The 15398-nt window shown below is 44.0% G+C and overlaps 1 protein-coding gene and 1 long non-coding RNA gene across 2 annotated transcripts in view; one reads left to right on the top strand and one right to left on the bottom strand.

Moving 5' to 3' along the window:
• LOC114314678 (uncharacterized) overlaps positions 1-15398 on the bottom strand; it is a 160233-nt gene that overhangs the window by 119632 nt on the left and 25203 nt on the right. The window lies entirely within an intron of this gene.
• On the top strand, positions 13519-14207 carry LOC145823259 (uncharacterized). The gene is made up of 3 exons (XR_014365529.1): positions 13519-13604; positions 13831-13970; positions 14160-14207. It is a non-coding gene; the product is annotated as an uncharacterized LOC145823259 (long non-coding RNA).

The following is a 15398-nucleotide window of genomic DNA, read 5'->3' as shown; positions in this document are numbered from 1 at the left end:
CCCAATCTTATGCAGTGTTGAAGGCGTCGCACATTGCGAAGTTTATCAGAAATAACATCATCTGTCGCTATGGGGTCCCGAACGAGGTCATTTCAAATAATGGTTCCCACTTCAAGAAGGAAGTGATTAGCTTGTTGGAAAAATACAACGTGGCTTTTCATAAGTCATCCACATACCGGCCGCAAACCAACGGAGCGATCGAGGCCGCCAACAAGAATATCAAACACATACTGCAAAAGATGGTAGAAACCTACCGGGATTGGCTAGATCAGCTGCCCTTTGCTCTGTGGGGCTACCAGACATCAATCAGAACTTCTACCGGAGCGACTCCGTATTCATTGGTTTATGGGATGGAGGCCGTTCTACCTATCGAGATTGAGGTTCCGTCATTGTGAGTATTGGCTGAGTGTCAAATAGCCGAAGCAGATTGGCAGCAGAGCAGGTTTGAGGAACTCATGCTTTTTTGATGAGAGGAGACTGAAAGCACTGTATCATGTTCAAGGTTATCAGCGCAGAATTGCCCGGGCTTTTAGCAAGAAAGTTAAGTCCAGGAATCTAAACGAAGGAGATTTGGTGCTCAAGGACAACCGAGCTCCCATCCACGACCCAAGGGGCAAGTTCAAACCTAATTGGACTGGTCCCTATATCATCAAAGCTATCTGGTCAGGTGGAGCTGTGGTTCTAATGGACCTAGATGGCCTGGAATTTTCCCAACCCAATCAACATGGACAAGTTGAAGAAATATTACCCCCGAGAAGCTCGCTAGGCCGAAAACCCGAAAGGGCGACCTAGGCAAAAGTTAGAGCACAAAAAAATTAGAAAATATAAAAACTGAGCTCGCAAGGTTGAAAACCCGCAAAGGGCGACCTTGGCAAAAGTTAGAGCGTAAAAGGAGAGTGAAAATACTCAAACGAACCTAAGCCTGAACTATGTAAAGCTTGATTCCCATCTTTGGGATACGCAGGCAACTTCATCCTGAAGTTCAGCCATAAACTTTTCCTCGATCAACTTTGTCCATTTTGACCATCTCAGTCATCTTTATCCATCAGCATTTATCGCAATCTCTGGTGCAGTGCAATTCAGACTAGGGGCAACTTTTCATTGCCACACGGTGTCGCGGTACTATTCAGACTAGGGGCAACTTTCCAGTTGCTAGGATCCAGGGTTGTGCATCTCAGTGACAGATCTTAGGCGTGTCCAGTTCTGATCCATATCGAAAATGGTTTTGAAAAGTTTTAATAAAAGTTGACTTTGTTCAAATTAATCTCTTTACAACTAAGACCATTTTTGGACCAAAGCGGAAAATTTTCAGTACCACAACCTTCAATTTCACTGATTTCAAAACAGAGTTCTCCTACTCTTGCATACAATCGAAGTTGCTTTTTCTTACATTCATAAAGAAAACTTGAAAGTACTAATAAAGTAATAAATCCAGGGCATAGTCAAGTCAAGTATCCCTGCGCCCCCTCCTAGAGCTGGTCAAAGCCTCTGATGCCAAGCTGGGCCCGACCTGTGCCTCCTCATTAAGCCAGTCCTAACAGTCAGACAAAGTGCTACTAAAAGTGGGAGCAGGAGCCAGGAGCTCTCTAGTCCTCCATGCTGTGGCATATCGGGCAAGCTGTGCACCTCGGACCGGGAAAGCAACCGGGTACTCAATCCCCTCTGGCGGGCAAATCTGATCATGACCAAACTTGCGCAGGAACCGGAACGGAAAGTAGAACACACAATGGGTCAGACCAATCAACTGGATCCCGATCAGCCGGGACATGCTATAGCTCATTGCTGGGAGATTGAGCCAAGGACAACACCAAGCAATGCGACCTGCAGACAAATTGCACATCCAGTCAAACCACCACCTTTCATCAGGGGCATCGACTAGGCACTGTCGAAAGAAATAGCCTCGAGCTGAGTAAGCTGGGCAAGAGTCCACAACCTGCAATTTGTCCATCAACCATACCTGGGGAGGGATGAAAAATGAGAGAATAAAGAATAAAGAGATGTACGGTGAGAGAAAAGTGAGAAAAGGGTTTTTGTGTGAAAAATCGAGCCTGAGGGCTGAGTGATGTGAGCAAATACATATGTAAGATTGGGTGGGAAACATTACCTACAGCAGCAGTGGACTCCCGACAAATCTAGTCGTCTCCCGACAATAGATAACATCCAAGCCCATCAGTGTCTCGGCCAAGGTCATGGCGATGCAACTCTTTCCTTCTTTCAAACCTTGAGCAACTTCAATCAGACGAATGCTAAATCCGCCAAAGCCCGGGGAAAGCAGAAAGTGAGACAGTAGGCACAAGCAAAGGGCGTGTTGCCAGAAACCTTGCCAATAATGGTTGTTCCGGTCACCAGCGTCAGAAAAGCGATGAATCAAACCGAGGATATCCAGTTCCCCATTACAGATCAGAGACCGAGCGTCATGCGCGGTGAGTCCACACATCTGCCCTAAAGCTTGGGCGTGGCCAAAGCGGAACTGGGGCAAGATCTCTTTATGACATTCAGATTCCATCAAAACTTGAAAATGTTCAAAAGTTGGACATACCTCTTGGCCGCCAAAGTTAAAGGCATACGTCACCGGGTTCTAAAACCTCGCCGCGGCATGGAGGAAAGGAAGGTGCAGCGGAGTGCGACTCAATGCGAACAGTGCATTCAAGCTGAAACCCCGGAAGTTCAACTTTTCCGAACCATCTAGAGAAGCGATCCAAGCTGTGAGATTTTCAACGAGAAACGCCTCCATTTTTGTGCAAAACTAAGATGAATTGAATGAACCACGGAGCTAAGGCTTTTAAAGAGGAAAAGACACTATTCGGGGGACAAGTGTCAAAAATTTGACGGTTGCTGAGCTGAGCGGCCGGCCGGCCGGCCACCTTTTCTGGCAGGCCGGCCATTTCTTTTTTTAAAACCTGGCCGGTGGCGTCCCCTTTGCAATAAATCTGGCTGGCCGGCTTCCAAAAGTAGCCGGCCATGCTCCCATGTGTGTCTTTAGCCCTGTTTTACCCTCCAAGAGAAAGTTTCAAGCATTTCCATGCAACGAGTGTGTCGAAGGCCTCTATTTCCCTCTGTTTCGGATGCGTTCCGTTGCCCAGATCGTCCGAAGTACACTTTGTTTTGTTAAGTTTTGTTTATCGAGTTGTTGTTTTGTTTATCGAGTTGTCGTTTTGCTTATCGAGTTGTTTGTCGAGCTGTCGTGATTCGTGTTTTTCAGTTGTTACTCTTTGTTTAAGCAATTTTTTGTTTGAGTCTTGTTTATTGAGTTGTCAACACTATTGTGTTTTGCTTATCGAGTTGTAAACTTGATAAGGTTTTGTTATATCTTAGAAAGTTAAGTTATTGCGTCGGTTCACTACCTGACTTGCCAAAATGCACAATGCACATTTCCATTCAATCTCATTATGGTGCAAAATGATGCGATATGATGCTAAGAGTTTAAAATACAACACTTTTTTCAAAGGCTGTTTCATTCCATCATGCCTCGCTTGTTACAACATTTTACAGACTAAGGCACAAGTTTTACAAAGAATAAAACTGGCTAATAATGTACAATGTGCTACAACTACTAGCAAAAAGATAAATAAAACAGGAAACAGCCGCATCTGTTCTCTCAAGAGTAGGAATAAGAGGCCCTCATCGCCCTCTTCTGCGGAATAGACTCTCCGCCACCATCGCAATCATCATCATCTGAATCGGAGTCGTCATCCTCGGGATCCCCCTCATCCTTGCCTCCACTCCCGGAACCAAGACCAGAGTCGTCCTCTCTGTCAGCAGATGTCTCCGACTGACGATCTGCAGCTTACTCCTCCTCATCCTCGCCGGGCTCCTCCTCTACAATGTGTGCTCTGCGTCTACGAGACGACCCCCCCTCCAGCTCCTCGAAAAGGCCTGGATGGCCCAGCTCCTCGAAAAGGCCCAGATGGCCCAGCTCCTCGAAAAGGCCCGGATGGTCCACCTCCCCGAGAAGGCCCAGGTGGCCCGGCCTGCGACTGAGCATATACCGGGGGCATCTGAATAAAGAGTTCAATTTAAATACATCAGTCCAAATTTGTACATCAGATGCAGATACAAGAAAACTACATGAAGTGGCTACATGTAAACACAGTGTATAAGTGAGGTGTGTGTCAGATGTGCTCTACACAAGTAGCCTATCAATGCAGTAGAAATCAGCATATCATCAGAAGTATGATAAACGCCACAAAACTAAAGGGTACCTGGAAGCCCATGATGGACAACTGCGCCTCCCTCTGCAAGACCATCCCCTCAAGTGAGGCTACCATCTCGAGCACCTGATCCATGTACTCAATAGGGGGCTACAGATACAAAGGCAAGGGTATCAGTAAATGAATGAACGTCCAAGTATCTGAGTAATGAATCAAGGCCGTAAAACATAACGGTGGTGAGTCGGGGTCTCTGACATATCGATGGCCGGGCATCGGAGGCTCTATCAGGATCGGAATCGGAGAGGTAGCCCCATATTGCCACCCCATCAACTCGGTCGGCATGTCCGGCCATCCAGGATGAGGATAAGTCGGAGGAATCGGGGGAACCAATCCACCCCCACCTCTAGATATACTAGCCCTGCTGGTAGAAGGGGCGTCTGCAGCCCGAGCCCGGGCCTGGCTCGAAGATGGCATGCCAGCAGGCCTCATCGTCGGAGTACGAACTCCCGTCAATGAAGGCATCAGGTATATGTGACGGTAAGTAGCATAATCCCCCTCCTCAAGATGTAGCAAAGCATCAGTACCTAGCATAGCACTAACAACATCCCAGGAAGAGAGCCTATCAGCAATCCGCATATCGACTGGGGGTGCTGAGAGAGGGTCCTGAGAAGTGTACCCCCAAACCTGACGCAAGAAGCGGTCCCCCAAAAACCAGGCCCTACCAACTGGCCCTTCGAACAGGATCCTGTACCGGGAGACACCACACCCTCCGGCAAACTGGAATCGGAGACCTTCATCTAAAGGCGCCCAGGGCTGCCATGTAATCTACGGATAACAGACACATAAACCAAGCAGAAATCGAAAATGTACAGGACAAATCAAAGATGAAAACAGAAAGAACTGAGAGTTTTGAAATACCTCCGTCGACCGCACCGTGTCGAAGTACTGCCGCAGATAAAGGAGAGACTCCCGAGGTCTTGGCCGGTGCTGGCCTTCAAATACAAGTGAGTACGGGGTCACGAGAGGTCCCTCTACCACCAACACCGGGGCCAATGTCGGGAAATACACATAGACCCATAACTGTGGAAAACAAAGTAGAATACGAAGTGCTGAAGGCAAAGTGCACGATACAGAGTATAAAGTGCGCCGTGTGTGCAATGTGTAGGTAATGAGGAGCAGAAATGTAAATCAAGAGGGTAGAAAAGTACCTCCCAGGCTCTCCAATAGCCACCAAGTAAGTCCCCCTGTCCGCGGGAGGTCACGCTCATGTAGCAATAAAGGGTAGCCAAGCCGGCGCCACCCCAGTCATACCGTCTGACCTGTGACAGGTCCACCAAAGCACTCAACAGATAAAGCCCAGCAGTGTTCCCCCTGTCGGCAAACAAAGTGGTCCCGAAGAGGAACATCAGAAGGCCGCGGGCATACTGCGCTGCCTCCTCAGGAGTCCCGGGCTCCATCTCCACCCGCCGGAAATGGGAAGAGAACTAGGTGTATCGGACTCTCCCCCAAGGTCTATCAACAGGCGGGTGAACCCCCAGCAAATATATCCAAGCAGCCTCCCACTGGCCCATGTCCTCGTCGTAAGGGATGGGCCAACCTCCCACGTCAAGGCCAGTCAGTATGGCAAAGTCAAACGGGGTCATAGTCAAGTACCCCGTGGCAGAAAAATAGAAGGAGTTGGTGATGTCCCACCATCTCTCCACCAAGGCGGCCATCAACGTCCTCCTGGCAGGACAACGAGATAGGCCAGTACAGAAGGGCCCAAACCCCGCCAAGTCAACCAAATCCCGAATAGCCTCTGGGAGCTCGGCGTACCAATCTCTCGCCGTGGTAGAGCCATATCCCCGCACAGTGCGAGAAGTCACCTGCATTCAGAATGAATCCATGTTTCAGCATAAAATGAATAAGCTGCGTGCAAATAAAATGAATAGGCTACGTGCAAAGTAAAGTAAGTGAGCCGCGTGTTCAGAATCGGTGTGTACTACGTGTTCACCTTCAATTTGGGTAGTGTGTTCAGAAAATCAGTGTTTTGGGCTACGTGTTCAACTCTCAATCAGTGTGCGCTGCGTGTTCGCCTTCAATTTGGGTTGTGTGTTCAGAAAATCAGTGTTTTGGGCTGCGTGTTCAACTCTCAATCAGTGTGTGCTGCGTGTTCACCTTCAATTTGGGCTGTGTGTTCAGAAAATCAGTGTTTTGGGCTGCGTGTTCAACTCTCAATCAGTGTGTGCTGCATGTTCACCTTCAATTTGGGCTGTGTGTTCAGAAAATCAGTGTTTTGGGCTGTGTGTTCAACTCTCAATCAATGTGTGCTGCGTGTTCACCTTCAATTCGGACTGTGTGTTTAGAAAATCAGTGTTTAGGCTGCGTGTTCAACTCACAATTAGTGTTTTGGCTGCGTGTTCAACCCTCAATCAGTGTGTGCTGCGTGTTCACCTTCAATTCGGACTATGTATTCAGAAAGTCAGTGTGTAGGCTGCGTGTTCAACCCTCAACCGATGTGTGCCGTGTGTTCACAATCAATTTATGGGCTGAGTGTTCAGGAATTCAAGTGATTGAACCGTGTGTTCAGAGTGCAAACAGAATGCATGAAAAATTCATAATATGTTACAGAAAAGGTAAGAACGAAGTAAATACCTCTCATGCCTCATGGGAGAGGTGATGCTCTGGCTCCTGCAGAAGGAGATCCCCAGGTGCTCGCTCGTCAAAATCGGTGAAGTGATAGAAAATAGCCCGCGGAAGAATATGTGCCGGTGGGTCGTACCTCTCGGGTATGAAAGGTCGAACCCTTGGAGGCAGAGCCATGATATCGGGATCACCTCCGGCGTTCGGAGGACCTCCACCGTGGGGGAAATGACCAGCCATTTCAGAAAATCTGCAAAAAGGGGCGAAAATGAGCAAAAGTAAGCCAAAATTGGAAAAAGTCAACAAAAGTCAACTCTCAGAAAATGAAAAGTCAACAAAAGTCAACCCCGAGAAAATCTTCCAAATATTGAGACAAACTCACCTCAAGTGGCGAAAATGAGAAAAGAAGCCCCGAAATCAAAATTTAATCGGTTCAAAGTGCTTAAAACTAAAAGATTTCGCGAAAACAACTTGCGTGGAGCGTTAGAAAACGCATGTAGAGCACAGATCTGAGAGAGAAGATGGTTTGGGAAGGTAGAGGAGATGTTTTCGGAGCTGCACTTGTGAACACAAAGTGTTTGGATGAGTGTATTTAAAGAAAAGAGGCTGAAAAGACAAAATTGCCCCGAATCTGGGCTAGGTGGCCGACCGGCCACCTTTTCTGGCAGGCCGGCCACCCCTCTCCCTCAAAGCTGGCCGCTGGCCTCCCCCTTGCCATAAAACTGGCCGGTGGTGTTCCCAAGATGCCCACCAAACTCTCTGCAAATTTTGGGGAGGATTGGAGTCCCCGGGACCTGAAAAAGTACAAGAGAAGTGCACTTTCTGTGGCGAAATCGGTCCGCCTGAACCTCTGCTTCAACCCCCGATGTGTGTCTGATCATTACTCATCGAAAGCGAGATATATCCTTTTGAACATGTTGTAACCTCTCCGGGAGGTGAACCGGAGGCCGCGATTGAGGCGCCCTCGCCGAAACGCGTATTTCCTTGCTCATTGTTTTGGGACAAATATACATCCTGGTTTACGCTTGTTCTGCGTTATCATGCACGTGACTTGCATTCTCATGCACATACTTGCATTGTTATGCACGTCTCTTTGATATCACCGAGCCTCCATGCTTAAACTCGCGTCGTCACGCGCGTTCCTTCCCGCATTGCGATGCACTTTTCCATCGGCACTGCGATTGTCTGCATTCGATATCACATTGAACCTATGTTGTTAGATCTGTTGTGCTTGTTGAGTTTCTTTCTTTTGCAGGCATGATATTGTATGTACGGTTCATTTGAGGCTGGTGCAACCAGACGAATCGCGCAGGTATCGTATCTTCTCCGTGTGAGACGTGACGAGAATTGAATAAATTCTCTGCATTCCTAACTACATGAAATGTAGTTGTTGCTTTGCATTCTTGCTTAAAACTGTTGCATCTATTTGCGAATACTTGCCTCATTACAGCTTGCTACATTTGCATGATCATGAGCTACATTCGGCTTTGTGCATATCATTTTGCATTTTGCCCCTGCCTATGGGCACATCTTTGTTATTTTGTATGTTTGTCTAAGTCTTCGGCCTTGTCAAAAATGGGTCGTATCTGGGGTTTGATATTCACTCCCGTCACTTATGACTTCCGAGTTCTGTCAAAGAGGGGCAACTGTAGACACCCCATTTTTGACCGACCTTAAGACTCAGACGTCACCGATTGAGCGCTTGGTGATGTTGCATATTGTGCTCGTTCTGAGGTTTTAAAGTTTCGGCCGCGAGCCTTGCCTCCGAACTTCGGGGCTCTTGCGTGCCTTGCCTCGGTTCGCGAACCAGGCTCGATTTTTTCTGTTTCTCTTCCAGAAGGGAGGGAGAGGTCTCGTAGTTCATCTCTCAGTGGTCGTAGGCCATTTTGCCCATTTGGAGTCCGGTTTTCGGTTTTTCGGAGCCGCTGGCCGTGTGCCTCGGTTCGGGACCGCTTAACCACCTCCGTTTGCTTCAGTTTTTGGCATGCATCTTATTTACTCCCTTTTGAAGGACACTGCAGTCCGAAAAACCAACTTCGTGGTCGAACACCACTTCCGGTGCCTAACAGTCAGTTTTCGGGGCCTCGGGTTGCGCGTTTCGGCCCCCAAACCTCCATTTTGCATCGGTTTGAGTTCATTTTTGGCAGGGACCTCTGCTTCAAAGCCAATGTTGACCACCCTAAGGCCACTTTTTCTTGTCCCAAACCACATATTTGTGTTGTACACACCTGGGAGGCCACCAATATCATATGGCCGGCCAGTAATTGTGTGTGACCCTTTTGAACCCCTCCTAAAAGTGACCTTCTCTCTCTCCCGGTTCATTCTCTCCAGTTTTAGACCACATGGTTGTGTTGTGCACACATGAGAGGCCCTCTTTTTGGCATGGTCGGCCATTAACCTTCATTGACCCTTTTGACCCTTGGCCGACCGGCCATGGGGAAGGCCGACCGGCCACCTAAACCCTAGGAAACCGGCCGGCCATGATCCTCTCTCCAGGTACTTTACAAAAATGCCCTCTGTTTCCCCCCAGATTTGTATCCGGAGGGGCCAACTTTTGGGGGGAAATTTGAATTCCATTCCCCCCTTTTTTCCCCCCCTCTTTTGCCTATATATCCAGGCCCTCCAGCTCCCATTTGAGGGGTTAGAAAATCTGGTCTAAGCCTCCTCCATTGTATCTCTCTCTCTCTACACTCCAACCCTCAAAACCCCTCAAATCCCACACCCCTTTCTACACCACCACATAGCACCACACCACCACCATCCTTTCCAACACTTGGAGCTGGTTTTCCAGAGCTTAGGAGCACCTTTTCTCAAGCCAAGAGCTGCTGAAGCTTGGTCTACAAGGGTGAGTCTTCATTCTCCCTCTTTTGTGCTTTATTTTGTTCTATATCTAAGCCATACTTACCTACATTTTTGGGCTCCGACCCTAACTGAAAATAGTTATGTTTTGATGTCTTTTTCATGATTGATTAAGGGTCTTTCCATGTTTAAGGTCTCTAGCTACCACTTGCTTCTTTACCTCTCTTGTATGCCTCTTTCTTGCATAGTATTTTAGGCTCATTTGTAAACTGTTTTGAGCTTGGTCATAAACTGAAAAGTGGCTCATTTTGAGCCCTTCTTCAACATTGTTGAAGGGATCTTCACTATTTGAGACTTCCTTTTGTCACTTGCCTCTTCATCCCTCTTTTGGCCTTACTTTTGCATGCTTTGTTAGCCCCTTGTGCTTGTGTTTTTGGGCTCTGGTCCGAACTGTAAATAGCCTTATTTTGACCCCCTCTTCATGTTTGATCAAGGGACTTTTGATTTTTGAAGCTCCCTTTTTGCTCTTTGTGTTTAAACCTCTCTTTAGGCCTTATTTCGCATAGTATTTTAAGCTTGCATGTGCACTGTTTTGGGTTTGGTCACTAATTGTAAAATACCATGTTTTGAGCCCCTCTTCAACTTTGTTGAAGGGCTCTTGGCCATTTAGGGCCAGCAGCTGCTACTTGCTTCATTATCTCCCTTTTGCGGCCATTTTTGCATACTAACTTAGCCCTATTTGTGTTCACTTTTTGGCCTTGATTAAAACTTTAAATATGCTTGTTTTGGGACTTTCTTGATTCTGTCTTCACACTTCATGTTCGAATAATGCATGCTTTGCATAGCCATAGGTCATTCCATGTACCTAATTTCATGTTTCGGGTCTCATTCCATGTATCGGGTGCCATGTTTCCATGTTCTGGGGCCGTTTTGCATCATATTTTGCTACTGAAATTTACATGCTAGTATACCATATTCCATGCCTTGCCATGTCTTGTTAGAGTGGCATTTGGTGCCTTAGGGTCGATCCTCGGTTCGCGTGCACGTGGGTACGCATTTCGAGTTGTCTTATTTTCATTGTATGGCCTCCTATGTGAGTGCGGCTGAGGTCCACTCTCGTTGGTGTAAGCCCATATTGCATTGTGTATGCTAGGCCGTATGTTAGCACATTGTGTATGCCATGTTATCTCGTGCATCGTGTATGCCATTTCCTAGCATTGTGCATGATAGGTTGTATCCTAGTTGCATTTCCTGCATGTCATGCATATTGCATCATGTTGGGGATTGGAGTTAGCCCGAGCACGGGAAACGAGGGGCATTTCGTACTCCGAGTGACAGAACGTGTCTCAATTCCTCGGTCGCCGACACTCCGGATTATCCATGATGGAGTCTAGGCCTTGTTGTGTCCATATGTGCATTCATTTCATATTGAGTCGTGCAATTCGACTCCTCGGCCATCATGCATCAAGATGCGTGATTGGTGGCACGAGGATCGAGGACTATACTCCCTGAAGGGTAGTCATGCATACATATGTGAAAATACTTTGCCATGCCCCCTTTCTTGCTCTCTGTTACAGCAAATCAAGAATCAGCAGCCTTCCGAAGCTTGGCACGCATCCCGAGAATAATTGCAAATAGAGGCTAATTGGGGCATCGCAGTGGATTTCTGCACAAGGCAACTCAAGCAAGCATCATCCATCATCCGGAGCAGAGTTGAGGCAGTCCCTAGCTTGCATGCCAATTTATTGCTTTCCTAATTTAATTTATTAATTAATTAGGGTTTTGTACATATTTGGACTGTAATTATTTATTCGGGACTGTATTATTTATTCGGACCCTCTGCGCGAGGGCAATGTTGTAATAAGTGTGCGTGTGTGTGATGTATGTCTTCCAACCCCACGTCTTTCTCCCTTTTATTTACCCGCTTATGATGGTTAGATTAGGACATGTTTCAATTAGCATACAGTATGATAGCATGTTTGCATTTATTCATCTGTTTTGCATGCACCAGGCTCGGCGCATCATACTAACTGCATTGTGTTTTCAATTCCAAGTTGAATACATGTTAGCTGTAGCATTTCATATGTCATGTTTAGAATAGCCGAGCCTGCTATAGTTGCATTTTTGCATGTGTTGCATTAGGCATTTCCGTATAATTAAGATCATGCATGGATTTCTAATTAGCTTTTGTTTTGGCTTGTAGTACTCGGTAAGTTTTATGCTTTAGCATCCTTGCATGCATGTGAGTGACTGCCATGAATAGCATGCTTACCATGAGGCTATATGCTTATGTGATATAATTGCCTGAATGCCTGTGGGTGAAGGTTGGGTTATTTGAATTGGAACAATTCGTCAAATGTATGTTTTAAGCCCACTAGATAGTGGCAAAATCATATTTTTCTAAGCCCACCCGAGGGTGGCAAATCCACGTCTTAGCCTACTTGCAGGTAGCACCATCAAACCACTTTAAAAAATAAACATGAAATGTTTTGTTCCAATTCAGACGATCCAGTCTATACTTGTATGTTGTGCGCATCACATAGTAAATCTAGGCTAATAACCGGAATAAGAACGCATAATGTTTTCAAAAATAGATACCATGGTTAGTAGAGGCCGATCTTTGATCGGTCGAGCGGGGGTGCTCACGAAGTGACCTTCCCCAATCGTACCCAAGTTCTCGAGCCGAGGCAACTTTGGTAATGACGGACACGTGGCCTTAGGAAAACGAGTAAGGGTTTCCTAAATTTCCCCAAAATAAAACATTTAGGTGGCGACTCTGTATCTGGCAAAGCAGTCCATGTTTGGCACTTCTTTCAAAATCTGTTTTCTCAAAATGATTTGCCGGATTTGGACTCTTTGGTTCAGATTTAGAACCGTGACAAATTGAGAGTCCGAACTGTAGTGAACCCCAATACGAACAGAACGGGACTCACCCTCCCGGGGCGTTCGGGGACGTCTACATTGTCCTGTTTTAGATTGCTTATTATGATAAAGATTGATTAAAGTGAAAACAGGCCCTCCACCAAAAATATATGAAATTTAGGAATTTAAATGCAAATCCTCAATCTCATTCATAGAAATTACAATTCATCCATCATTTATGATTGAATAATATTATATCTATGGAGTTTGAGAGATAAAAGATCTATTGTTGAGCAGGGAGAAGGGAGAATATATAAGGGGGGGAAAAATAGGGGAGAGAGAAAGGTCTTGATGAAGCATATATTTAGTTTCAAAAAGGCCAAATATGGACTTAATAAGAAAGAAAGTCCATATATGAATGTCCAAATGATTTGTGAATTGGAATTGGTTAAAACCATCATTGTGGGATGGGATTCTTCATGCTAATGTTCGAAGTATATGCATGAGTACGATTATTTATGGTTGCATTGTAGGAACCATGCAAATGGCAGTTGGAGTTACATTTGGTATGTGTCTGAACTTATTTTATTTTATTTTTTTTCTACAATAAATACATATTGGATTTATCTCTTACTCTCAATTATCTTAGTGCATTTTGAATTTTATTTTATCTTATTTATGGTTTCTTCATGATGGTTTCTAGTGCTCTTTCTGTCAATATCATGTTTGTTCCATAACATTACCCTCATTAGTTTGTCACGGTTAATTACTTATAATTACTTTTGAGTAATTTTTTAGTGTGTACTGTTACCATATTCACTATGAGGAAAAATACCTGAGATTTCTTTTAGATTTATTTCTTTTCTTTTCCAGATTCTTTCCAATTAGTCTTCTATATTATCCCATTGGTGATTGGCTTGATGCAGGCACTTGCTGTGTTATAAGTGCTTTAATTTTGCTGTTTCCTCAATCTGGTATTTTTCACAAAATTGAATTTATTTGAGGGGACCTTTATGGAGTTTTACTACTAACTAACAGACCCAGCGTTCAATGTTTTGTTTGTCTTATAACTGTGTCGTTATCTTGATTTTGATCCAGAGATTTAAGCTGCAACATCCTGAGTGGACCTATCCCTCATATTCTAGGAAATTTGACCTACACGGAGAAATTGTGAGTATTTGCTTTGTAATTCTTTCAATTTCCTTCATTTTCTTGATCGATTTACATTTCAAAGATGCATACGTCATTTTGAAAATAGCTGATAGTCTTTTGCTACATATGACAAACTGTTGAATTGCCGTTAAACTTCCATTCATCAATTTATATTTGTATTAATTTAATGTGAATAACAAACAAGATCATTACATTACATGATACTTAAAATGTATATTCTCAGGTGCTATTGTGACCTCGTTTCTTGCTCAAAATTTAAGACCAATTGACCATCCCTCTTGGATGATGCAGTTTTAGAGAGGATCTTTTGATCATGCAGAAAATTTTGTCGAACGAGTCCTTTTCTTTTAATAGGACTGATTGGTAAGTGCCCCCTCAAATCATTTGTTATGGTGGATCTATTATTAATGTAGTTTATTTATGGATTCTTACCCCCCTCCCCCGCCCAAAAAAAAGAAGGAAAAAAAAAGATAGCAGTTTATGTACGAATGTATGTTTATCATGTTTTGTCTAAGAGTAGTTATGTTGTGTTTCTTTCGGATCATTGCACAGCTTCTTTCAGAACGGCTTATTCCGTTTGTTGCTCTTGATGTGAGAAGGTATGCTTCCATCACAGTGAATTGATTTTCCTGGAATAAAGTCAACTTTGGGGGCTTAGAGAAAGAATAGCTTGTTGATTGAATATTCTGCTGAAAATCTTAGTCATATGAGTCTGGGCTGTGAGTTTTCTAGCTAGTTCCTTTTGGGTAATCTATGACATTTTGAAGACCAATTTCACGTAATTCTGTCTTAGGGGTATGCCTTCTTTGTTTTTTTATGATGTCCATTTTTTATGATAAGATCTAATTTCTTGCTAAGAAAAACAAGAAAAAAAAAAAAACAATGGACAAATTTTCTGATTGATTTCAACTCAAGTCTCTGAAGTGAATATCCATCCTTTGGTTCCATGTTTTTCTATATTTACTTCATATTCCCTGAACCATCTATGTGAACATTTTAACATAAATGCAAATTGGAAAAGGGAAAAATTAAATGTAAAAATCCATATTCTCTGCCTTGTCCATGACTTATTAAAAATCCATATGCTTGTGAGAATATTTTACAGCAGCACCCAGATAACTGATTTTAGATTTTCCATATAATATATATATGTATGGTTTGATTTGTGTTCTCATTCTCATATTGCATCTTATAAAGAGGGGTTCGGTTTGATCTTGTTTTTTTCCTTGCAATTTCAATCCGGGTCAAGAAAAATTGGCTATGGTAAAAACCTTATTGTTCTGATTGATGGAACTTGATTTAGATTTAATTTATTACTGTGGATTTGGGTTTTTCATTATTTGATTTAACTTGCTGGCTCTATTATGTTATTTGTTTATTTTTCACTTTTGTTTCACAAGTTTGGTCATAAAAGAGAGATCTTCATTTTACAATTTCGACAAGTGTTTTTGGTGTCTTGTATCAAATAAAATGAACTTGAGATTTCGATGACATTGTTTGGTATTGTTTGGTTTTGCTACTTTGGAATCTGATTTTCATAATTTTGCTTATGTTTGGTGTGTTTCATGGAATAAAATGGGCTATAATTGCTATAATTGCTTTAATTTTGCTTATGTTTGGTGTTTCATAATTTGTGTTTTAGGCATATATAAGGAAACTTTGTTCATAAGGCTTGATAGAATTAGAGTTTGTCATAGTTTTATGTATATCATTTCACACCTGGATTCAATTAGCAAAGATTTTGAAGAAGCAAAAAAATAGCAAGGGGAGCTTAATGTGTATTTTGCTGGG

Source organism: Camellia sinensis, chromosome 4, assembly GCF_055761805.1.
Source record: "Camellia sinensis isolate YWXY chromosome 4, ASM5576180v1, whole genome shotgun sequence".
NCBI classification, from domain to species: domain Eukaryota; kingdom Viridiplantae; phylum Streptophyta; class Magnoliopsida; order Ericales; family Theaceae; genus Camellia; species Camellia sinensis.
The sequence above is the reverse complement of the archived record's forward strand: the minus strand, read 5'-3'. Positions and strand labels throughout refer to the sequence as shown.